Genomic DNA, 25999 nt, shown 5'->3' with positions numbered 1-25999 from the left:
CAGTGGATTGGGAAGGGTAGACCCACCCTCAATCTGGGTGGACACAATCTAATCAGCTGCCAGTGCGGCCAGAATAAAAGCAGGCAGAAGAAGGTGGAAAGACTAGACTGGCCAAGTTTTCTGGCCTCCATCTTTCTCCCATACTGGATGCTTCCTGCCCTCGAACATCAGACTCCAAGTTCTTCAGCTTTAGACTCTTGGACTTACACCAGTGATTTGCCAGGGGCTCTCAGGCCTTCGGCCGCAGACTGAAGGCTGCACTATTGGCTTCCCTACTTTTGAGCTTTGGGGACTTTGGGACTGGCTTCCTGGCTCCTCACCTTGCAGACGGCCTATTGTGGGACTTCACCTTGTGGTCTTGTGAGTCAATTCTTCTAATAAACTTTCCTTCGTATAGGCATCTATCCCATTTGTTCTATCCCTCCAGAGAACCCTGACTAATATAGTATGGAAATTGAAATTTTTGGTTGTTATTGCTAAATGACCAAAAAATATGTATTATATAAGTAATATATATTTACACTCCCACCAACAATGTATGAGAGTTTGTTATTTCACCCACATCCTCTAGCCTTTAGCATTGTCAGACTTTGAAATTGTTGGCATTGCTATCTCGTGTTTTTAACCAACGTTTAAAAAAATTATGAGTGAGATCGGTGCTTTTATGTTTACTAACCATTGGTGTTTATTTTTCTATAGCTTATCCATTTTCCACACATCTACTTTTTATTTATAATAGTTTTGTTGCACTTTAAAGAAATTAGATACTTGTGTGACAAATTCTAAATAAGTTTTAAGTCTGCTGTCGTTTGAAGTCATAAAAATTTTTTGGCATGTGTGTGGATGTCTTTAATATGTGTATATTCATTAAATATTCTACAATGGTGCATGCATTTCATACCATTTTTAGAAAGGCTTTTCTCAATCCACGGCTGTTTTTTAAAAATGAGCTATTTCCTTCTATGACTTTTACAATTATTTTGATGATTTCTTACCTTATGGTTAAAAATTTGACACATTTGAAATTTATTTTGGTTTAATGCTTGAGGAAAGGATCCAGATATGTTTTTCTTCCAGGTAGCTGGTCAGTTTTGCTCAAAATGTTGACTGAAACATGTATCTTTCTTCTGCTGATTACCACTGTACTTACACAAAATCCTCACACGGGTTCAAGTCTATCTACACTCACTCTGTTCCACTGACCATTCTCGTTTGAATTTATGCAGTCTTTTTTTTTTTTTTAAGATGGAGTCTCGCTCTGTCACCCAGGCTGGAGTGCAGTGGTGCGATCTCGGCTCACTGCAAGCTCCATCTCCCGGGTTCACGCCATTCTCCTGCCTCGGCCTCCCAAGTAGTTGGGACTACAGGTGCCTGCCACCGCGCCTGGCTAATTTATTTTTTGTACTTTTAATGGAGACAGGGTTTCACCGTATCAGCCAGGATGGTCTCGATCTCCTGACCTTGTGATCCACCCGCCTCGGCCTCCCAAAGTGCTAGGATTACAGGCGTGAGCCACCGCGCCTGGCCACGAATTTATGCAGTCTTATATTTTAATATTCTTTACTAGCTAGTCTTCCTTTTTTGAGTCTCTCTGTCTCTCTCTGTGTGTGTGCGTGTGTGTGTGTGTGTGTGTGTGTGTGTGTGTTAAGCCCTAATAATAAAAGGATAGAAGTCTCTATACAGGTTGAAGGTGACCTTGGGTTATGAGTATATATTTGGCAATTAAGCTCCCAGATAAAGATGAGTTTATTCCATAAAATAGTTCTTGAAAGCCTACTGGGCCAGGCACCCTCCTGTGCTCTGCGGACACAGCAGTGAATAAGGAAGAAAAGGTTCCTGTTCTTGCTGAGCTTACATTAGAGAGTTGGGGAGGGGCGTACACGCAATTAGCAAATAAACAAATGTATATGGTCTTATTGTGTCATGAAGTGAAATGAAGAAAATAAATTAGGGTGATGAGCTAGAGAGTGAGGGAGGAGGGAGGTATTTTAGATAAGTTATTTAGGGAAGGTTTTCTGAGTGACATTTGAGCGTAGCCTTAAGTTAAGCTTCAGTTTATCATATCTAATTTCTTTCTAAATAGCTTGACCCTGATACTTTAGTGTCTAAAATAGAATTTGTTATCTTTCCCTTAAAATCTGTTCCCCTCTGATCTTCACCATTTTGGTCAGTGTTATCATTATATTTCATAGGTGTCCAGACCCTGAAATTTTGGGGCCATTTGCTTCTTTGTTTCCTTTCCCACATGACCCATTGATTGGTCCAGAGCACTTTCTCCAGGGCATCTCCAGCATGTTTCTTCCTTGGCCATTACCATGGTTGGGTTCTTAAAATTGTCCACAGTGAGATTATCATGTCTGCCTCTAAACCAGTGTCTCTGCCTCCAGTGTCTCCCACTTTCAACCCAGACTCACCCTGCTGTGATGTTAAGCTTCTAAAATACAGATTTCTGATCAAAATCTTTGAGTTGCAAATGGAAAATATTTTTGCTTATAGAATGACATTAGACTGCTTTATTTCAGATTCAAGATATTGCAAAATCTGAGATCTGCTCAACTCTCTTCTTTCCAAATGAATGCTTCCTATCTGCTAGGTACAATTCTAAATGCTGTATGTATTGATTCATTTAATCTACACAACAACACTTTGAGGTAGGTACTATTATTATTATTATTGAGACAGGGTCTCACTCTTTCAGCCAGGCTGGAGTGCAGTGGCACAATCTCGGCTCACTGCAACCTCTGTCTCTGGGGCTAAAGCGATTCTCCCGCCTCAGCCTCCCAAGTAGCTGGGACTACAGTCACATGCCACCACACCTGGCTAATTTTGTATTTTTTGTAGAGATGGGGTTTCACCATGTTGCCCAGGCGGGTCTTGAGCTTCTGGGCCCAGGTGATCCTCCTGTCTCGGCCTCCCAAAGTGCTGAGATTATAGGCGTGAACCAATGTGCCTGGCTGAGGAAGGTATCATCATAATTGCCACCTCATAAACAAGGAAACTGAAGCATGGGGAAGTTAACTGACTCATCTAAAGTCGTGGAGCCAGCACATAGACATTCATCATTGCAATCGAAGAAATCTGGCCTCTACCCATGGTGATATATGTTACCTTCTAATGTTTCAAGATCTATTCCTGCTTGTGTGTGATTGAATGTTGTTCCTTCTGGCAGAAATCCTCTTTTCTCAGCTCTATTTTTGCTTGTCTATGTCCTCAAGGCCCAGCTCAGGTAGCCTCCTATCCCCTTCTCTCACCAGCCTCATCCTCATTAGTGGCTTCCACCCCTGAACTCTCAGGACAGTTTTAGGATGTATCACCCACTACTACGCAGTGGAGCAGATGATTCTGAGCACATCTTCTGTTTCTGCAACTAGATTGCAAACTACCTTAAGGCAGACACAGTGGCTTATTCCTCTGGGGCCCTAAGAAAGACCTAACTTGCATAGTAGGTACTTAATGTTGATTGTTGACCATGTCAGTCATAGAACACTCAACGGAATAAAGCTGGTGTCCAGATATTGGTGACAACTTTAGCACATTTAAAGTATGCTGTGTAAAAATTTCAGAATAAAGACAGAGAAATTCACTCAACAAACACTTATGGAGCATATGCTGTGCACCTGGCATTGTTGTCAGTACTCAGGAGGCATCCCTGAACATGTGAGACATAGTCAGAATACACTAGGTTGTGTTGCAATAACAAACAATTGCCAAGTCACAGTGGCTTAAAGGAAAGGTTTATGCATTTATCATACTCTATGTCCTTTGATGGCTGCCAGGGGAATAATATTCAAATTAATCACTCAGGGAGCGAGCCCAGTGGAGCAGCCTCCATCTAGAAAGGTGCAGATGCTGTGTCAGAGGGAGGAACGGACGTGGCAGATGTGCTGGCTGCAAAGAGCTCTGCCCGCAGCAGCAGCACGCATCCCTTCTGCTCACATCCTATGGGCCAAAGCAAGTCACACAGACACGCCCAACTCAGGGGCGGGGCAGGGAAATCCACTCCTACACTAGACCTGGAACGACAGAGCGCCCATGGCTATGGATAGCTCCCACGACTCCCCACAAAGATTTCTGCCTGGTGGAGCTTATTGCAGTCTCTCAAGGGGGACACAGACAATAAGTAATAGACAGGATAGGTGAGTAAATGGTAGAACATGTTAGAAGATGACAAGTATGGGGGACAAAAAGCAGAGTTTGATGAGGAGGTTGTGGTGGAGGTGTGGCAGGGGTGTGGAGGGGAATGGGGTTTTCATTAAGATGGTTACATTGGGCCAGACGCCGTGGCTCACGCCTGCAATCCCAGCACTTTGGGAGGCCGAGGCGGGCGGATCACTTGAGGTCAGGAGTTCCAGACCAGCCTGGCCAACATGGCGAAATCCCATCTCCACTAAAAACACAAAAATTAACCAGGTGTGATGGCACGGGCCTGTAGTCCCAGCTACTCGGGAGGCTGAGGCAGGAGAATCACTTGAACCTGGGAGGCAGAGGTTGTAGTGAGCCGAGATCACACCACTGCACTCTAGCATGGGTGACAGAGCAAGACTCCAACTCCAAAAAAAAAAAAAGGAAGAAAAAATAGATGGTGACATGGAGTAAGGAATTGAAGGAAGTGACAGAGTCAGTCATGCAGCTATCCTGGGAGAAAGGGCTCTAGACAGAGGCAGCAGCAGCGCAAAAGCCCCTAAGGGGGGAGAGAGCATGGCCGTGTGTTTAGGCAGCAAGGAAGCCAGTGCGGTGGAGCAGATGGGGACCGACAGAGTTTGGGGCATGAGGCCTTGGGGATTCCAGGTTTTCCTGCGAATGGCACAAGGAGCCGTGTCAGAATTTGAGGCAGAAAAATAACCCAATTTCACTAACTTGATAAAGGATCTGTGTTGGGAATGGACTCTGGGAGGGTAAAGATGGAGGCAGGGGGCGGCGGCGAGCAAGACAGTGATCCAGACGAGAGCTGAGGCGTCTCACCCGGGGATGGCGCTTTTCCTTGCCATGGGCTCTGATATCAGATTTCCTTTCAAGTGTGTGTTTTAAAATGCAGTTTTGGCTTCAAACGCTGCGTGGCACTAAGAATGAAATCCAGTTTCTTCCCACGACCCAGAAGACGCCCGAGCTTCACCCTCTGGCTTCACCCCCTGGCACCCCGCTCCTCGTTTACTGAAGCCAGCTACACTGGCCTCATTTTGGTCACTTGATTACAACAAATTCTTCCAGCCTCGCGGACACTCCCTTTACCTAGAACATGTTCTCTCCTTTTTCGTGTCTTAGCTCAAATGTCTCCCGTTGGAGAGGCTTCCCCTGACCTCAAGGAGGCCTCTCCTGTTTATTGTTGGTCTCACCACTCCGTGTACTTCCTTCATGGTGGTTACTGCAGTTTGCAGTCCTATAGTTTACCTAATTCCTTTTCAATGGTCTATTTCTTACTGCTAGAACGTAAGCTCTATAATCAGACAGCTGGGATTGGCTGTGTCTTGTTCTATGTGGAAATTCCAGTGTCTAGAGTGGTACCTGGAAGAATTAGGCACACGACAAGTGTGTGCATGAAAAAAAATGAATGAGTCAAGAGTCCCAAGGGATGAGAAGGCATCAAAGAGGCGAAGGTGTGGAACAGTGCGTAGAAGGCCCCGGGTTCAAGTAGTCTCATAAAAGCTGGAGAAGGTGTTGCTTTAGATCAAGCGTATCCAACCTGCAGCCTGCAGGCGGCATGCGGCCCGGAATGGCGTTGAATGTGGCCCAACACAAATTTGTAAACTTTCTTAAAACATGAGATTATATTTTTTTGCAATTTTTTAAAGCGTATCTGCTATTGTTAGTGTATTTTATGTGTGGCTCAAGATAATACTTTTTCTTCCAATGTGGTCCAAGGAAGTCAAAAGACTGGACACCTCTTTAAATGGGAAAGTGTTTTTTGAACCCCAAAGTGGGTGCCATCCCTCTGAGCATGCTGGGCCCTTATATTCTAATGAACTGGTTTTTGTATCTGTTTCCCCCACCAGGGGCTATGTGCTATTCTTCCTTTTATCCCTGGTGCCTACGGGCTCAAGGAATATTTTATTGCACCAAACTATACTGACTGCTCGTGTGTTCAGACTCTCATGCTGAGCTCTCTAATTAGATCCTCATTAAAAATAAAATCTTATCATGAATCTTGTAGGGCCTTCATGGAAAAAAAAATTGTGCATCCTGCCATGATATTTTGGACACACTGAGATGTTTTTAATCAAGCCACCATCTGGGCCATACATTTTGGTAACTCTGTTTTATTGTGTTCCATCAATTCATGGCAGCCTCACACAATCTGAAGTATGGCATTTGAACTATGACCTATAACAACTCGGGGAGATGCCTATTTCCTTCCTGAAGTTTTAAGATCCAATGCAACTTGAAATGAAAGAAATAAGGGACTAATAAGATGAAAAGCAGTCTTCAGGAGTGGACAGTGGACACAGGCAGGCATGGCAAAGATGGTTAACTAGGTGAAAAACCGCAAGTAACCAAAAGAGGTGAATGCAACACTTTCTCTAGTCACTATCAGTGTTCCAATACAGGTGGAATCCTGAAAAGAACAGCAAACATTTTGGATGGTGGAAATATGAAAAATGTGGGAAAGGAAGAGGGAAGAGAAGAATAAGATATGAAGTATGTTTTCTGTATTTTATAACTGCTGTTGAATTGATTTCTTCTGAAACCCTATCAGTGACTTTAGCTTTAGGTTATAATTTTGTTTCCAATTTAAAAATTACTTGCCTTATGTTTGCATGGTGCCTGGCAGCTTTCAAATACTTCCATCATCCATGATCTCATCCGGTCCTCCCAACAAGCATATAGTAGGCAGAGCAGGCATACTTATTTTTTCTTTTTTTTCTGAGACAGGGTCTCATTCTGTCACCCAGATTGGAGTGCAGTGGCTCGATCTTGGCTCACCGCAACCTCTGCATCCCAAGCTGAGAGGATTCTCCTGCCTCAGCCTCCCGAGGAGCTGGGATTACAGGCTTGTGCCACCACACCCGGCTAAATTTTTTTGTATTTTTAGTAGGGATGGGGTTTCACCATGTTGGCCAGGTTGGTCTTGAACTCTGACCTCAAATGATCCACCTGCCTCGGACTTCCAAAGTGTTGGGATTACAGGCGTGAGCCACTGCGCCCAGCCCAGGCATACTGATTTTCATTTCACAAATGAGGAAAGAGAGGCTTGGGGCTCTAGGCACCTTGCTCCAGGCCAGAGAGTTGTTACGCGGCAGAGCTGCAAACATGGGTCTTTTAATAACACACCTACTGTGTCCTGCCACCCTTACTTTGTTGTTTAAATCTACTGTTTTATTAGATAAGGTTCTCCTGAGCCAAGATTTCAGTTGCAAGTGATGTAGTGATCAAGTGCTTCCAGGAGAAGCCAGTGAGGGTTGGGGGAAGAGACACAGGGAATGGGAAGGAGCCCACACTCAGCCTGACTTTCCTTTTTACCTGTATAAATGTATGGCATACAAGTATAATTTTGTTACATGCAGAAATTGTGCAGTAGTGATGTCAGGGATTTTAGGGTATACATCACCCAAATAATATACAGTGTACTCCTTACATAATACCTCATCGTCTGCCCCCTCCCACTGCCCCCACCACTCTGAGTCTCCATTGTCCATCATTACACACTCTAAGTCCATGTGCACACATTATTTAGCTCTCACTTACAAGCGAGAACATGCAGTATTTGCCTTTCTATGTCTGACTTATTTCACTTAAGATAATGGCATTTAGTTTCATCCACATTGCTTCAAAGGACATGATTTTATTCTTTTTAATGGCTGAACAGTATTCCAATGTGTGTGTGTATATATATATATAAATATATGTATATATATGTGTGTGTGAATATATATGTTTATATATGTGTGTGTGTGTGTATATATATATATATATAACATTTTCTTTATCTTATTCATTGATGGACACTTGGGTTGATTCTACATTTTTGCGATAGTTCAGCCTGGTTTTTGAGGGAGGGGCACTGCAGAGCATAAATTACATCTCAGAATTTATTCACCGTGGGGCAAAGGAGTTGGCCTTTTGTATTCCCACATACTTCTGTTATTGGCCAGTCAGCAGAAGGTGTCCCCCACCACAGGGAGGCACCAGGAGAACAAGGAGGACCCAGTGCACTGAGCAATCTTCTCATGGGTGGGAGTGCCAGCCTGTTAGCAGCAAAGCACATTAGAGGGGCTCCAACAATGTACTCCAAATCTACGCTCAACAGGAGGACTAAATAAGTGGGATAAGCAAAAGCTACTTAGAATTTTAAAAACGCTGCCTGTATATAAGAAATAATTTTATTCTGGTGCATTCTTAGGACAAATGGAATCATTCCAGAACCTTCTTTGAAATCAGAATCAGATACGCTTGCAGTAATCTGACTCTCTCCCTGAGGAATCTGGTATGAAGACACTCATTTAGAAAAAGGATTGTGGCCAAAGCTGGATATTGTTTCACTGAATTTACAGAACTAATTCTTTTAACTCATTCTGTTCAGATAAAAGATCAAGCCTAGCAGACAAGTGATTTAGCCCCAGGCCACATAACTGGTAACTGACAGAAGCTGAATGTGAAGTCAGGTCTCCGGACACCCAGTCCAGAGTCTTTTCCAGTCCCTGCCTGCCCAGCATTAGGAAGCGATTTTGCTTTCTAGCTGGGCCAGACAGGGATCCAGGAGGGAAGAAGTGAGGGAGACATTCCCTTCTTTGACTCTGATCTTCAGCATTTTTGAAGCCCACTCAGACATGGAGAGAGACTAAGTCTCTTGAATGCTTTTCAAGTCCTTCTCTACTGTGGATGGGAAGGAAAGCATTCCTGTGACTCATTTGTAAAGACTGCATGATGTGACAAAGTCACATGAATACAGGAAGCCATCAGGCCACAGTGAGGAAAGGAAGCTGGGGACAGGGGGCTGCTTTGCTCCTGAGAAGGCCGTCACAGTGACAATTGTGATCTGAAGCTCCTCAGAGTTTAGTAGAAGGAAAAAAATCCATCTCCTTGCGTTCTTCTTCAGGCAGTCTTATGCAGTGCTTATGTATAGCTGCCTAGTCCAAGGTTTTTTCATTTTGTTTCTTCCTCTTTTATAAGGAAAGATGTTATTTGAAGGAAAAACATGGGTGAGAGATAAGGGATCTGAGCAGTCTCATGTACCTTGCCAGGCCCTTTTATGGACCGGGAGCATCCTTCAGGCAAAATTCATGGAGTCATTCTTATGAGAAGTTCAGCATACCTAATACCTACTCTTTTCTGTAGTCTTAGATTTCTAAGAAAAATGTGCATCTCTAAAGAAAAAAACTTACTTGCCAATATATAAAGCCTTTTAATTTGTACTGAAGCTTAAAAAAAAGTTTAAACAAAACCCAGATGGAAGCTGTCTAAATGCTTGGGTTAGAAAGAATATTGGGTCAAATACAATCGCAAGTCCTAAAGCAGTAGCCTGCTGCAGGGAGTGCAAATCTATCTGCATTTAGTATAAATGTAGAGTGACTGGTCACTACCAAGCCTTGAGCTTAAAGTTGGCTGCAGTTATTGGAAATCATTTCCAAAGGTCATTTGTAAAAAAAAAAAAGAAAAGAAAAAAAGTAATATGGATTTAAAGATACCTTCCATACATGTAGAAAGCCAAGACTGCCATGCTAGTTAAAATAATATGGGAGAAATCATTGCTGCAGTGATGAGTTTTGAAAATAATCTAAAAGGTCTAGGGCTATACAGATAGCAATTTAATTTTCTTTCCCTATCCATTAGTAGAATTGTTCCTATGTGTATTGCTAAGCTATTTACCAACAGCATATTATAAGCATCCAAAAAAGAATATGCGTTATTACACTTAGGAGGGAGTTACTGAGAACCATTTGCTTTCATTAGGTCAGGGATATTACACTGAGGCCAGGCAGAGAACATTCCCATGAGCAAAAGTCTGGCTCTCATTTCAAGTGGTGGCATTTATATGCAGGGTCTCCAACATGTCATTAGAGATTTTTCAAAGGGCATATATAGCCAAAGTCACTAGGGCATGATGCGTGCACCACCTTAATAAGTTAAAAAAAAAACTTCATGGGCTCAGCAGGAGTACAGAAATACTCTTATGTTCATCAGTGAATGCTAAATGAGTCCCCTTTTTAGATGCAGGCAGAAAGAGAGCAGGTATATGCATGTGTAAGAAATAAGACATGCTTTGATGATTCTCAAAGACATCTGCTCTTTTCCTGTGTTTTTTCTCCCAATGTAAAATTTTGTTTAAAGTGGAAAATAGATTTTTTTGGAATAAAACAGAAATTCATAACAAATTGTTCTATTTTATTTAATTAGAAATCTCTTTGTCTCAAAATTTTTCTTTTTACTCTTCCCAACTAACTCGTTTCTTTTCTCTTTTTCTGATGTGTGTGTGTGAGTGTGTGTGTGTGTGTGTGTGTGTGTGCGTGCGTGCTGCTCTTCAGAGTAGATTCCTAAGGACAATGACAATACCTATTTAGATACTTTATTTAGGACTCGTATATTTATTAAGTTTTAAATCCTTTCATTTATTAAATTTATTAAGTATTAATAATCTTGTCCTTTATTGCCACCCCTCACAAATGTATAGAGCATCTCTCGTGTGCTAGAACTTTCCTAGCCACCTGAACCCACTTAGATGAAAAATAAGACACCTCTCTGTTCTCACAAACATTCGTCTGTTTTTGTTAGCGAAGACAGAAGTGTCTACCATGTGAGTTTTGTAAGGCAGAGGGATAAACACATGTTCTGAAAAACATCTGACTTCCAGTGTTGCTTCTAACGCTTACCAGCCTCGTAACCAGAGGGAAGAAATTCATCTAAGTCTTAGTTTCTTTAACTGTAAAATGAGAAAAAATAATATCGGTCTTACCTACCTCACAGGGCTGTGGAGAAAATAAAATGAAAGTAAACACTATGAAAATGCCTCATAAATTTCAAAGTGTTATGCAAATTCAAGGCACTAATGCATTGAGTAAATGGCAGACTTGGTGTCTGGCTCAGAGCTGAGCAGAGTGGGTTCCCTACAAAGGGACGAACCCAAGGGAGAGTCAAGACTTTAGCCAATAAGAATTTTCTAGGTGACTTATGTGACAAGGCCTATATCTGTGGTTTTTGTTGTTTGCTGTTTTTTTTTTTTGTTTTTTTTTTTAAAGATTGTGGCAGGTATGTCGGGGCACAGAAGAGTCTTTTATCCTTGAGCATGTTACCCTGTGCTATTGCCTTTTGGAAATATGCCCATCCTATTTTGTTGTGAGAGTTTGATCATAAATAGTTCTCTTCTAAAATGTGAACACTTTGTGCCTTTTATCTTCCTGCTGGCAACCCCTTGCATCTTTCTTTCATTTTACAAATAATAATGCTTATAATAGAATATTTGGGGGAGGCCAAAAAGGAGAAGTGAGAAAAACATCACCCATAAGACAATCACTATTAACATTAGTTTATTTCTCCACTTTCTTTTTTCTATGCATATATGGAAAAAAAACTATATTTGTCCATAACTATATAGTTATGGACAAATTGCATATCCAATGTTATAGTCTGCGTTTGTTTCCCACATAATGTAAAATAAGAAATTTCCTTTATTTCCATTTTTTTCTGCCCTCTTATCATTCAAAACTCACATTCTGCCCCATCTTCCTTTGGTAGCTCCCCATGTTTTGCTGATTTGATTTACAAGGCCTCATCTGTATTCTAATGACATGTTTCTGCCACTAGAATCCATCTCTCTTCTTCTTCTAAGAGTTAATTTAATTGTCTATATTTGTCATTTTACCAAGAGCTCCTTCAAGTAGGAGCCATGTCTATTTGTCTTTTTGTACACAGAGATCAGATCAGTGCTTGGCGTAAACTGCTCAAGAAATATTTGTGGAATAGACTACCAATTCCTATGATAAATTCTTAGCAAAAATCATGTGTGTCTGCTCTCCAGACCATTGAGTTGATAAACTATAATTTCCTTAAAAATACCTCAATTGCTGGTTTCCATATTGTTACTACACTACAATTAACATTTTAAATGTATTTTTTCTGTGTTTCAGGTTGTTTTTAAACTTAAGATTCATAAATGAGAAATTCTAGGTCTCAACATTTTTTAATGACTTTTGACATGTATTTTCCAATTGCTTTTAAAGAACTTGGATCTACTTTCATCACTTTCAAGCTATATCCCAGAGTTCATCAAGACTGCATTAAGACAGGATGGATACTCCTTCCTCCAGGAAGCCGTCTCTGTTTCCCTACCTGCTCTACCTGTAAACTTAGGTGTGTCTCCTCTGTGCTTCTATATAACCCTTCACTATAGAGTTAGGATGTTTTGTTATGGTTATATATTTACTTGTCTTTCTTCCAAAGAAGACTATGAGCTCCTTTAAGGGAAGAGGCAAATGTAATAAATTATTACAATCCCTAGTGCCTAGAAGTGTAACAGATTCACAATACATTCTTATTGACTGTAAGAAACCAGTGCTTAATCCAACTATATAATAAAATTGACCCATGAATGAAGATAATAATGGCAATGATTATGTACCAAACATAAATTGGAGGATGAGAGAGATGAGTAGACTACCGATTTATTCCTTACTCTGGAAACTTTGACAGAATTAATGTTCAGTACATGCCATAATGTTCAATTATTCAACAATTCACACACTGGAGTCAGGAAGTTGCCCAACACTGAATTTTCCCTTCTCCATCAGCCTGCCTTTACTCCATTTTATATGTCAGATTTCCTTCCTCTAAAAATTCTTAGGGTTTACCACTTCAGCATGCAGATTCAATTACTGATAGTGCTGCCTAAGGCAAGCAGTCCTATCAGTGCTAAATCTGTTAAAAAAGAAAGTCCACACTTTTCTTGGGGAAAAAAAAGGTTTTATAATTTATAAGAGTTTATAATGAATATTTTACCAAGGGCAGAAAATGAGCAAAGAGGTATGAAAGAGGCTATGGGATTATTTCCTAGCAACCCATCGGCCAAAATAAAGCCTAAATATGCTATGTCCTAAATCCCAGTGCAGAAAGAATATGTAAAAATGAAGTGATCTTAAAGAATATATGTGCTTTTTTTCATTTGTTCAGTTTTTCTTCAACATGCTGATCAATATCATCTATATAGAAATGATCATTAAATATGTAAGGAGAGTTCTGTGATGTTGATGGAGCCACAGGAGGCTCCCTTATTCTTATATTCACATTCTCTAATAGCAGAGTTGGATTATTGCATTTTTTTTCTAGTTTCTCAAGTTAAGAAGTAGATTGGGAAATTAGAATTGGTTACAGGCTGAATTTTACATGTTAAAGGCTTTACATGTTAAAGGCTTTTGACTTAAAAAGATATGGGTAAGAAAGAGCCAAGGGTTTCTTTTTACAAGGCCAAAAACATAAATATGAATAACCAGACAAAGTCCTTCACACCTAAATACCAAGTTATAAAGAAATCTTGCTCCTAACCCCTGTAGACATGATGCTTACTCTTACTCTTTAGGGTGAGGTATCCATCTTCATTCCATTCGCAAAAAGTAGCCACTCGTGTCTAGGATCCATCAATGTGTGAATTCTTGACACTTAGCTGCAGCAAGTATTTGCTAAGTGGCATATTCAGAACAGAGCCGCATCTATCATTCAGGTGTTACTAATTTCCATTGTAATGAGCACTTGAGAACGAACAGTAAGTTCATTGTTCAGGAATACATGTGCAATCCTGCTGTTGATGGCCCATAAACATGAACTCATTTTCCAACCCTCAGGGCTTGCCTCTGGCACATGGAATTTGGAGGTATGATTTCTGTGGGTAATTATCCCACTTTGCATGTGTACAGTGCTTTGTAGTTAACAAAGACTTCCATTACATAAACTCACTCGCACATCCAGTAGAAGCGGAGGCCTGACAATTTAATTATTACCATTAAATTGAAAGCTAACTGTAATCATTTCTGACAAGTCCCCTATCTTTGTCAGCAAATTTAGTAGGTTGAGTCAACTACTAAGTTGAATCCAGCCCATTTTCCTCCATGCCGTCATTGCCCTAGTTGAAGTTCTTATCAGCTCTCTCGATCAGCTGCAATATTTCTTCTAACCGGTCTTCTGTATTTCAGTCTCCCATCCTTCCCTTCCCACTTCCCAATAAATCCTCCACACAGCAGTCAGAATGACCTTTAGAAAAGCAAATCTATTATGTTACTTTCCCTCCTTAACGTCATTCAATGGCTTACAGCTGCCTTTAAGATAAAGTACAAAATCCTCCACAGAGTAAAAAGGACCCATGATCTACCCTCTGCCCAGAGGCTGAATTCTGAATCCCTCAACACTGAAAAGATTACAGTGATCCACTTTCTACTTCCTCGTCTCTTCATCCACATGTAATTAAGAAGGGAAGAAACTATAAAACATGAAACATGTATGTATGTTGTAGTTAAAATAGTTTCTTATTCTGATTACAAAACAGTTCTGATGACAAAATTCTGGATAAATTTTTCAAAGCTAAACTCCTTTTACTTTTTTTTTTTTTTGGCAACTGATTTTCAAGTGCCCCTAAGAATACTCAAACTTTGCCAGTTGGGTTATCTAGAACTGAGCTGTTTCTCTAGCAAAAACAGTCAAGCAAACAAAACAGTAGCAACAAAACTCAACGTATGTCACTAAGGAACATTTTGATTCATTCAGTCAGTCATTCACTTACAGTAAATTCATTGTATGTCAGACACCGTTCCAGACCTTACTGGGGACGGGGGATACACAGTGAATGGGATACTATTGCTGGCTTCAAGGAGCTCACAGTTTAGAAGGGGTGGGGATGAGGGGTTATACAGCAAAGGTTTTCCAGTCTGTTCTTCAACATCTCATGCAACAGATATCTCTGTGTTCCTAACCTCCTTGAAGTCTCCATTTACTGTACCTTGTTCCATGATTCCACATGATGGTCCTTCAAGTATTTATTCATTTATTCAAATATTAAGTCATTCCTTTTCCACGTGATAGTTCTTCAAGGATAAAATGGAATAAAATTCATATACTCAAAAAATTATATGCCACACTCTGGGAATTCAACGGCCCTTGCCTTAAGCTCCTCACAGTTTTGTGGCAGATATTGACAAGCAAATAGACAATTACAAAGTGATGTGACAAGAAGAAGGACTGAGGGACTGAATATAGACCTCTAAGTGTGTGACCATCTGTGTAACGAGAGGGAGGATCTGACCTCTGTGCAAATATTAGCCAGACTAAGAATCACAGTGGGAGTCCAGGAAGAGGCACTGTCAATCAGCAATCACTGGTGGTATAACCAAGCATGGTAGGTTAGGGGACTCCTCTGTAGAGAGTATGTTTGGAGAAAGTATAGGCCCTAGACCAGTGTGTTTCAAATTTAGTGGACATCAGAATGACCTGCGGAACTTATTAAAGCAGTTTTCTGGGTCCCTGACAGTTTGAATATATGTCCCCACCAAATCTCATGTTAAAATGTAATTCCCAATGTGGGAGATGGGACCTGTTGAAAGGAATTTGGGTCAGAGGGATGGATCCCCTCACGGCTTGGTGCTGTCCTTGCCACAGTGAGTTCTCATGAGATCTGGTTAAGTGTGTGGTATTTCTCCCCCAACTCACTCTCTTTTTCCTGCTTCTCCCATGTGACATACCTGCTCCTTCTTTGCCTTTTGCCATGAAAAAACCTCACTGAGGCCTCCCTAGAAGCCGAGCAGATGCCAGCTTCGTGTATAGCCTATAGAGCCATAGGTCAATTAAATCTCTTTTGTTTATAAATTAGCCCACCTCAAGTATTTCTTTATAGCAATGCAAGAATGGCTTAATATAGTCCCATCTTCAGAATTTCTGATTCAGTAAGTCTTTGGAAGGGGACAAGAATTTGCATTTCTAACAAGTTTTAGGTAGTGCTGATATTATTGATCTGAGGAACCACACTTTGAAAACCACTGCCATAGGCAATTAGACAAGGAAGAAATCACTTAGTTTTATATATAAAAGTTATAAGTGCCCCAGGAGTGTAGATAACAAAGCTTTGCAGTTATTTAAAAGTGGATAACTTTTGCAATTCAGTAAACTGTTACTGAGTCTTGCTATATGCGAGACACTATTCAAGGCCCTGTTCTTTTCTAGGGTCAACCCCTCTTCACTCCCACATTCCCAGTGGTTTCCAACCCCGTTACCAGATTGGTTTTTCACTACAAAAATATAAAAGTGTCCTTTTTGCTGACATTGACTTAAGATAACCTTAGGCAAGGTTGGAGTCAAGATCAAAGCTCAAAACCCAAATTTACACCTGACTAGCCATGAACTGTGGAAATTAATTTAACTCACTTAATTGTAACTTTTCCAATATATAAAATGGGGAAACATTTATAGGGATTGTGTGAAGATAAAATGAAATATCAACTTGCTTAGTGCCTGAAGCACAATCAATGCTCAAAAAGTTCTAGCTCAAAAGGGATAATCTTTTCAATTAATTATGCTGGACCAGTTAGTTATTTCTATCCTGACTCCCATTTCACAAACAAAAATTGATTTTGGATAGATTGTAGAAGTACTTGAGATTGGTAAATGATAAAGCTTTTAGAAGAAAACATAGGGTAATATCTTCATAAACTTGGAGTAGGCAACAGTTTCTCAAACAGGATATAAAAGAACTAGCAATAAGGGTAAAATCTGGTAAAGTCAACTACATTAAAATTAAGAATTTTTTTATTATCCAAAGACACCATTAATAGAATAAAAGGAAAATTTATCAATAATAAGAAGGTATTACAATACATGTATCTGACAAAAGCATATATAAATAACTCCCATAAGTCAATAAGGTAAAGTCAATCTCTCAGAAAAATGACAAAGAATTTGAAGAGGTCCTTCATAAAAGAAGATTACCAAAAAACCAAAAAAAAAAAAAACAACAATTGAAAAGCTACTCAATCCTTCATTAGTCATGAGGAAAATAAAAAAGTCTATATTGTACACACTCATCAGTATAGCTAAGATGAAAAAGTGAACAATGCCAAGTGTTAGTGAGGGTATAGATGAAAAGAAACTCTCATACACTGATGGAGGAATGTAATTTGTATAACTATTTTGGAAAACTCTTCAGCAATCAGTATCAACCAAAGCAAAGCATATGCCTATCCCATCACCCAGAAATTCCACTTCTAGTTGTACACCTACCAGAAAGAGATGCATGCACGTTCACCAAAACATATTTATTGTAATACTGTTTATAACAGATCCGAAATGGAAACAACCCAAAGGTCTAGCTAGAGTAAAATAGATAAATATATGTGGTACATCAACATAAGAGAAAACCACACAGAAACAAGAATGAATGAACTACTACTACATGCAACAACATGGATGAATTTCATAAGCATATGATTAAGCAAAAGAAGACAGACACTATTCAATTTATGCAGTGTTCTAAACCAGTCAAAATGAATCTATGTTGAGAAGAGACTTTTGCTTCTGATCAAGATGGAATAACTGGGACCAAATTTATTCTCTTGCCAAAACCAACCAACCAAACAAACAAATTAAGACAAAATAGAATTAACTATGGTTTGCATGACACTGAACAGCAGGAAAAGGAGGACAGTAATTTCTGAGAGATAGTAAACAAGCAAGGCAAGCCATGTGATTGTCCCAGTTTACCAACTTGAGTTCCCAGATTGTAACACAAGGAGAGAAAACTACAGTAGAGCCCAGAAGACTCTTTGAGTTTAAGGGACAAATATGAGAATCCATGAAGAAGTTGTCTAGAGTTCTCAAGACAAAGAACCAGAAAGGTGCATGCAGTTCAAAGAGAGAATGCTGAACATCTGCTGAGGCTCCCCATGGGGTATTCAGCAATTTCTGATGTGTACATGCATATGTCATAATGACCCAAGGCAGGGAAAGAACCTGGGTTAGAAAGGATTAGAGGGGATAGTGCCTGACACTTACACAAGGCTGGGAACAGTGCCTATTCCTAACAACTGTACTAGAAAAAGTTACAATTGTTAGGGCATTGAGTAGATGCAAAAATCTTCCCAATGTTCGAGAGGGTCCTGCCACAGTGTTAATTAGTTTTAGACTGGTCACTGCTTTAGATCCATCTAAATCATAAAAACAGGAACCAAAATGATCAAACTGTCTCCAAGTAATTTAACTGCATCCTGGTATAAAGACTGAGAAAATTTCTAGGAATACAAAAACATCCAACATAAAACAGGATAAAATTAACAAAGTCTGGTATTTAATCAAAGATTACAAGGTATGTAAAAAAGCAGGAAAGTAAGATCAATAATCAGAAAAATAAATAAATCAACTTAAACAGAAATTACTCAGAGATGAGAATTAGCAGACAAGGATATTTTAAAGAGTTATAACTATATTCTGTATGGCCAAAAATTTAAGTAGAGACATGGAAAATACAAAAAAGACCTAATTTAAACTGTTAGAGATAAAAACTAGAATATTTGGGACAAAAGAATTATACAGGATATGATTAATATCAGACTAGACAAAGATTAGTGAAATTTAAGACACAGCGATAGAAATGATCAAAAACAAAAACAGAGAAAAGATATAAAAAAAGAAAAGAAAATTAGTGAGCTATCAGACAACTTTAAGCAGCCTAATATTTTGTAATTGGACTACCTGAAAAGAGGAGAGAAAGATTTAAAAATCTGAAAAATAATAGCTGAAAATTTCATACTTTTGGTGAAAACTTTAAGTTCAGAGATCTAAGAAGCTCAAGAAAACTCAACCACAGAAAATCTGCAGAAAACTACATCAATGCACATCACAATCAAATTCCTCAAAATTGACACTGAAAGGAAAATCTTAAAAACAGCCAGAGGAACAAAAGACATGTTTTATACTGAAGAACAAAATTAAAGATGACAGGATTTCTTGTTGGAAACAATGCATGTAAAAGATCTTTGAGTAACAACTCTATAGCACTGAAAGAAAACAACCTGTCAATCTAGAATTTTATATCCAGCAAAAATATCTTTCAAAAATAAAGGTTAAATAAAGATGTTTGTGTACATATAAAAATTGAAATAATTTATAGAAAAATAAAAAGGATTTCTTTAGGCAGAAGGAAATTCATACTGAATGAAAACCTGTGTTTATACAAAGGTATAAAAAGCAATAGAAATATTAGCCATGTGAGTAAATGCTGTGGTTTGGATATGATTTACTTGTCCCCACAAAAATTCATATTGACATTTGATCCCTGATGTGGCAGTGTTGGGAGATGGGGCAGAGTGGGAGGTGTCTGGGTCATAGGGGCAGATCCTTCATGAATGGTTTGGTACTGTTCTCATGACAATAAGTCAGTTCTAGCTCCAGTAAGGTTGAATTAGTTCTTGAGGGAATGGATTAGTTCTAGGGAGAGTAGGTTGTTATATAACCAAGACATCCCTTACGTTTTGACTCACTTTGCATGTGTCTGCTTCCCCTTTGACCTCTCTGCCATGCTTTGCAGCACAAAAGCCCTTGTCAGAAGCCAGTGTCATGTGCTTTAACTCCCTAGCCTGTGGAACCATATGCCAAATAAACATTTTTTCTTTATAAATGACCCAGTCTTAGATATTCTGATATGGCAACACAAAATTGACTAAAACAATAAACATAAAAAAACTGAAAAAAGTTATTTAAACCTTTTAAAAGACAATTGACTAAGCAAATATAATAATAATGTATTGTGGGATTTATGGCATATAAAAATAAAATATATGACACCAATAGGGGTGGGGAAAATGGAAGTATTATAAAGCTTTTATATTATACACCAAGTGGTACAATGTCTGCCCTGATCTGAATGTGTTCCCCCACCTCCTGCAAACTCATATGTTGAAACCTAACCCCAAAGGTAATGGCATTGGGAAGTGGGGTCTTTTGGGAGATGATTAGGTTATGAGAGCAGATCCCTGATGAGTGGATTACTGTCCTTATAAAGGAGACTTCAGAGAGCTTCCTTGCCCTTCCCACCATGTGAGGACCCGAAGAGAAATTGGCAGTCTGCAACTTGGATAAGGCACTTCACTAGAATCTGACCATGCTCAACCTGATATTGGACTTCCCAGCCTCTAGAACTGTGAGAAATAAATTCTATTGTGTATAAGATACCCAATTTATGACATTTTGTTATAGTAGCCACAATGGACTAAAATAATATAACTTAAAAGTAGACTGCTAAAGTTAATGATGCATATTTACCCTAAAAGAATGACCAAAAAAAATAACCTAATAAAATAAATAAAATTGAATAATTAAAAAATCAATTAATCCAAAAGATGGCTGATAAAGGGAAAAAGGGAACAAAGAAGACAAGAGACAAATAGAAAGCAAATAGCAAGGAGATAGTATTTAAATTAACCATATCAATAATCACATTAAATATAAATGGTGTAAACAGGTCAATTAAAAGATATTTATGTTTATTGGATAAAAAAGCATAGCACAACAATATTCTGCCTTTAAAAGGGCACTTCAAATATAAAGACAGAAATAAGAGTAAAAGTTTGAAAAACGATATACCATTATAAGACCAGTCAAAAGAAAGCTAGAGTTTCTATATTGAACCAGGCAAAGTAAATATTACTAGGTATAAAGAAGGTCATATCATAATAATAAAAGGACAATAAGTCACAAGGACAAAACAATGCTAAGTGTTTATGTCCCTAAAAACGGAGATTCAAAATACATGACACAAAAACTGATAGGGCACCATTGAAAAATAGTCAAATCCATAACTGCTGTGAGAGAACTCAATACCTCTCTTCCAATAAAGAATAGAACAAATAGACAGATACTCATCAAGGCTATAATAGACTTGAAAAACATCATTAATCAAACTGGCTTGATTATTAAGAAAGACTCTATCCAACAATAGGATAATACACACTTTTCAAGTGCACATGCAATATTTAACAAAATACAACATAAGTCTTGTCCATAAAACAAATCTCAATAAATTTAAAAGTATTCAAGTCATGTAACGTATGTTTTCTGGCCATAATGGAATTAAATTGGAAATCAATAATGTGAAAATCTCTAGAAAATCTAAATAACACAAAGGTCAAAGAGAAAATGAAATGAATTTTGAAATGAATGAAAATGAAAGCACGACCTATCAGAATTTTAAAAATGTCCCTGAAACAGTACCCAGGAGGAATTTTATAGTGCTTAACACCTATATAAGAAAAAAAGAAAAGTCTCAAGTTAATGACCTCAACTTCTACTTTAAGAGACATGAAAAATGAGAGCAAATTGAACCCAAATTAAGCAGAAGAAAGGAAATAAAGAGAATGAAAAGACAAAGAATAGACCAAGATAAATATATGCAAAGCATATCACTGATAAAAGAATTATATCAGAATACATAAAGAAAACTTAATTTAAAAACAAACCATAGAATAAAGAAATGAACAAAAGATTTGAACAGGCACTTTGCCAAGAAAGATATAGGGATGGCAAATAAGCATATGAAAAGATGCTCAACATCATTAGTTATCACAGAAATATGAATTAAAGCACCATGATATACCCCTACATACCTATTTAGAATGGCTAAAATGAGAAAGACTGACCATACCTGCATTGTCATTGATGTAAAGGATTGCAAATATCATACATTCTTGATGGTAACATGAAATGGTGCAACCATTCTGGAAAATAGCTTGGCAACTTCTTAAAAAATTAAACATATAACTACCCTTTATCCAACCTTCCTAGGCATTTTTCCCGAGAGAAATAAAAGAATGTCCGTACAAATACTTGTAAACAAATGTTCATAGTGGCATTATTTGTGCCAGCCAGAAACTGGCAGCAACTCAAATATTCATCGAGGCTGCGCATGGTGGCTCATGCCTGTAATCCCAGCACTTTTGGATTGCTAGAGGCCAGGAGTTTGAGACCAGTCTGGCCAACATGGAAAAATCCCGTCTCTACTAACAATACAATAATTATTTAGGCATGGTGGCAGGTGCCTGTAATCCTGGCTACTCAGGAGGCTGAGGCACAAGAATGGCTTGAACCTGGGAGGCAGAGATTGCAGTGAGCCAAGATCATGCCGCTGCACTCTAGCCTGGGAGACAGAGTGAGACTCAGTCTGAAAAAATAAGTAAATAAATAAATAAAATTTAAAAAGAAAGAAAAAAGTTCATCAACAGGAGAATGGATAAACACATTGTGGTATATCCAACACAATGGAAAACTACTCAGCCACAAAAAAAGAGTGAATTATTGATACATGCCACAATCTTGATGATTCTCACAATAACTATGTAGAGTTAAAGAAGCCGGATGGAAATGAGTACATACCACATGATTCCATTTATATAAAACTCTAGAAAATGTAAAATGGCCTATTGTGACAGACAGTGATTGGGATGGTAGGGAAGGGTCAAAAGGGATACGAGGAAACTCTTTCTTTAAATATGTGCAATTTGTTGTATATTAATTATACTTCAATAAAGCTATTTTAAAAGCTAATGGCATAGAGCTGAGTGTTAGTGATTGGAAGAAGGCTGGAGGGATTCTGGGGTGCAAGTAACTCTTTGTTTCTTGATCTTCATGCTGGTTACATGAATGAAAATGTATTGGGTTGTTAGGATTCACTTTTTTATAAGTATGTTATGCTCCAAAAACTATTTTGCTTTAAAAGTTATATATGTTTCACTTCCAAAAATAATCTGTAGCCAATGGCTTTTTGGTAGTGAGCCTTAAAACTCTCCATCAATTAATTAATGGCCTTCGCATTTTATCTGTATGTTTCATGTCATGTATAATTTTCTCTAGCATGCTGTAGTAATTTAGGTGTTTGCTGTGTCTTCCCTGTAAGACTATGTGTGCCTCATTCCTTTGTGTCTCATTCCTCATGCACCCTGCAGAATCTGTCTTGCGTCTTGCTCATTATCACTGGTTGAAAATTGTGTTTAATAAATGAACACAAATTTGTTGAGGAAAAGAAAGTTCTAGTCCATTGCAATCCCATGTTCCTTGCCTTGTTACCTTTCCACAGTTTTCTTTTATTCTTCCCTTCCTTTCCTCCTTCTGCTCTTCAGGCCTATCTTATTTTTCTTCAATATGCTTGCTGCCTCCCCAGTGTGGCTGGAATGGAGTGAGAAAAGGAGGGAAGAGAAGGTAATAAGGTCAGAGAAAAACTTGGGGCTGAGATCTGGCAGCATGGGGATAGGGATTTGTAAGGTTGTGTGAAATGGGGACCTATGCAGTCTCTGAACCCACTTATATATTAAAATGATCACTTAAACATATCTGTTGAGATTAGACGGTGGTGAGTATAGGATAAGAGGGAAAGAAAGCAGGGTCACTTCTTAAGAGGCTACAGCATATTTCAAACAAGAGATGATGGGGGCTTAGACCAGGGCAGTAGCAGCAATAATGGGGGACAAGTGGTGCTTGACATTTTGAAAGTGGAGTCCTCTTAATTCTCTAATGGATTAGATATGGGATGTGAGAGAAAGAAAGGAATCAAAGATGATTCCAAGTTTTATTGCCCAAACAACTGTAAGTAAGGATGAAGATGCCATCAATGGACATGTGGAAGACTGTAGACTCATGGGAAGAAAACTGAAAAACATGTTTAGTTTGGACATATTATGCTTCTTATACTTTTAATGATAAATGTCAAATATGCAGTTGGATATATAAAGCTGGGATCCAGAGAGAGATGTGGTTGGATATGAATTTGATGATTAACAGCATGAGAATAGCTAAGGTTACCACGGTGTAAGGAGGGAAGAGGACAAAACAGCATTGAGCTACCTCAGTGTTAGAAAACTAGGGAAACAGGAGGAAGCAGCAAGGAAACTAAGAAGCACTTGCCAGTGAAAGCAGGAGACGGTGGTGACTTAGATGCCAAGCAAAGACAGTTTTCTGAGGAGGAGGGAGTGATCAACTGTGTCAAATGTTTCTGACAGGTCTGATGAAGACGAGGACTAAGACCTGAACACTGGATCTAGTAATAGGGTGTTCATTGATGGCCCAGAGCAGTTTTGTAAAGTGATGGAAGTGAAAGTCCCTGTGGAAGGGCTTTGAGAAGGAATGGACAAGAAGAACTCCTTTGAAGAGCATTGCTGCAAGAGGCAGAGCAGTGGGCAGTTGTTGTGAGGGAAAGTAGGGTTAGAAGAGAATATTGAGGATGGGAGGAAAAACGGCATGTTTGTGTGGTGAAGGAATGATCCAGCAAAAAAAGGAAAAATTGATGCTGTTATCTGTCACTTATGTTCCTGTTCATATCCCACCCTGTTCCTATGTTTGGGGATCCCAACTTTGAGGCTGAGCCCACACATCCTAGATTCTCACTTTCCCAGAATCCACAAAGATGGGGCACAGGAACAAGAAGCTCTACTACCAGATGCCTCAGCCCCTCACTCTGAATTAGAAGCGAGTGACGTGAAGAACAGATCACACCACATCTATTCTGGAAACAGATGCTAGTGAGCCTTCGGACACAGAAAGTTTGAGAAAAAGAAAAGTGTTATGTTTTCCTTTAAAGGATTTTATAATCACTGAGGGTGGGGATTGACACTCTCTTATTTACCATTGAAGCTCCTGAGCCTAGCACAGTTCCTGATACCAAGTAGAAGTTTATTAAATATGTGATGAATAAATAAATGAATACAGACTAGTTTTACTTAGTTGGTTGATTGATAGATTGGAGTGTGAAAAAATTCACTTCAAAGGTATACTTCAATCACTATCCCTTGTTTAGCAGACCTTAATCAGACTTAAAGGGACAGAACTGAAGCTAGGATTGCTTTGAAATTCTTTCTTTCTTTTTTTTTTAAAGGAATGTGATTTTGTGTGCCTTGATATCAGACCTTATATTTGGTATTGACTACATAGCCTGTTTGACATTTCACATGATGCATTAATACTGAAAAAGGAGGAGAACAGGACAGAAAAATGAAAAACAATAGCATTTTTTTCTTGAGCAATGCAATAGCATTAAGCCACTATAATAGTTTTAAATAAAAAGAACAAGAAGAGAAATAATTATGCTTGAGTTTAAAGTGGGCATTTTTACTTATATATCTTGCAAATCCACTGTGAGTCAAGTTTCTGTAAATATTCATTTGCAGGCTCTTTTGTTTAGTTGAAGTTTTCATTTCCTTATAATCTGCAGGCAGACACCCTAAATGCAGCTCAAATACTTAAACACATCTCATAACTTCAAACTACTCATTAAGAACATTTGTCTACTAGGCATGATAATCACCACTCTCCTCTCCCCATGTTGCTGTCGATGACAACCAATAGGAAGGAGTGGGAGGGACACCTTATGGTTTAAACTGTCTCTCGTAAATTCTAGAGGATTCAAATCTCAGACTATCCACACAGAGCTCTCCATGGTTAATCTTGCTTAGCATGGCAGGTGTTTAAATCTGTCCCAACCCAGAGTATTTCCACTTCATAGTAAAAATACTTAGGTACCATGAGCTTTTTTTTTAAAAAAGGAAGAATCACAGAAATTAAAGAGAGTTTAAACCTTAAATTTTATTGTCTGGGGAAAAATCAGAACTTTTAGGTCCAGAAATGAAGGTGGTTTTAAAATGGTATTAGTAAACTAATGTTGATGACTGTCTCATAAAGAATAACCAAAGAATCCAAGAAACGTTCTTCATCTGTGATTTTTATGCTACCAACATAGAGCCAAGGTTTCTGTCAAGCCACAAGTATTGCTACTAAGACACTGTAAAGGCAGTTTAATATTATCTTAAGATAAATGAGGAAGCAATATAATAAATGAGTAAAAAGAAAGACAACTAAAGAAAGAAAACCAGAAAGACTATATTCAATTTAATTGTTTTTAGAAAATTACACACAATCTTAAAAATAAAAGAGTTAGAACTATGTCTGGAGTAAAGTAAAAGCAAAGCAGAACACTTACTTTGTTCTAAATGTGGCCATTTGGAAACTGTGAACTGAGATTGCACAGAGAGACTCTGATCATAAAATAACAAGTTGTATTAGT

General features: G+C 38.6%; 1 protein-coding gene across 11 annotated transcripts in view; it reads right to left on the bottom strand.

The window, feature by feature from the left end:
* The window catches only part of CHST9 (carbohydrate sulfotransferase 9), a 287688-nt gene that overhangs the window by 62160 nt on the left and 199529 nt on the right, over positions 1-25999 (bottom strand). For 2 of the 11 annotated variants that reach the window (XM_058438531.1, XM_058438528.1), the window contains exon 2: positions 23014-23112. The exons of the other annotated variants lie outside the window; for them this stretch is intronic. The gene's annotated coding sequence lies outside the window, so the exon portion shown is untranslated. The remainder of the gene's footprint in view (positions 1-23013; positions 23113-25999) is intronic. 11 annotated transcript variants of the gene reach the window in all.

This window comes from Hylobates moloch, unplaced genomic scaffold (genome assembly GCF_009828535.3).
Source record: "Hylobates moloch isolate HMO894 unplaced genomic scaffold, HMol_V3 SCAFFOLD_5, whole genome shotgun sequence".
Taxonomy (NCBI): Eukaryota; Metazoa; Chordata; class Mammalia; order Primates; family Hylobatidae; genus Hylobates; species Hylobates moloch.
The sequence above is the reverse complement of the archived record's forward strand: the minus strand, read 5'-3'. Positions and strand labels throughout refer to the sequence as shown.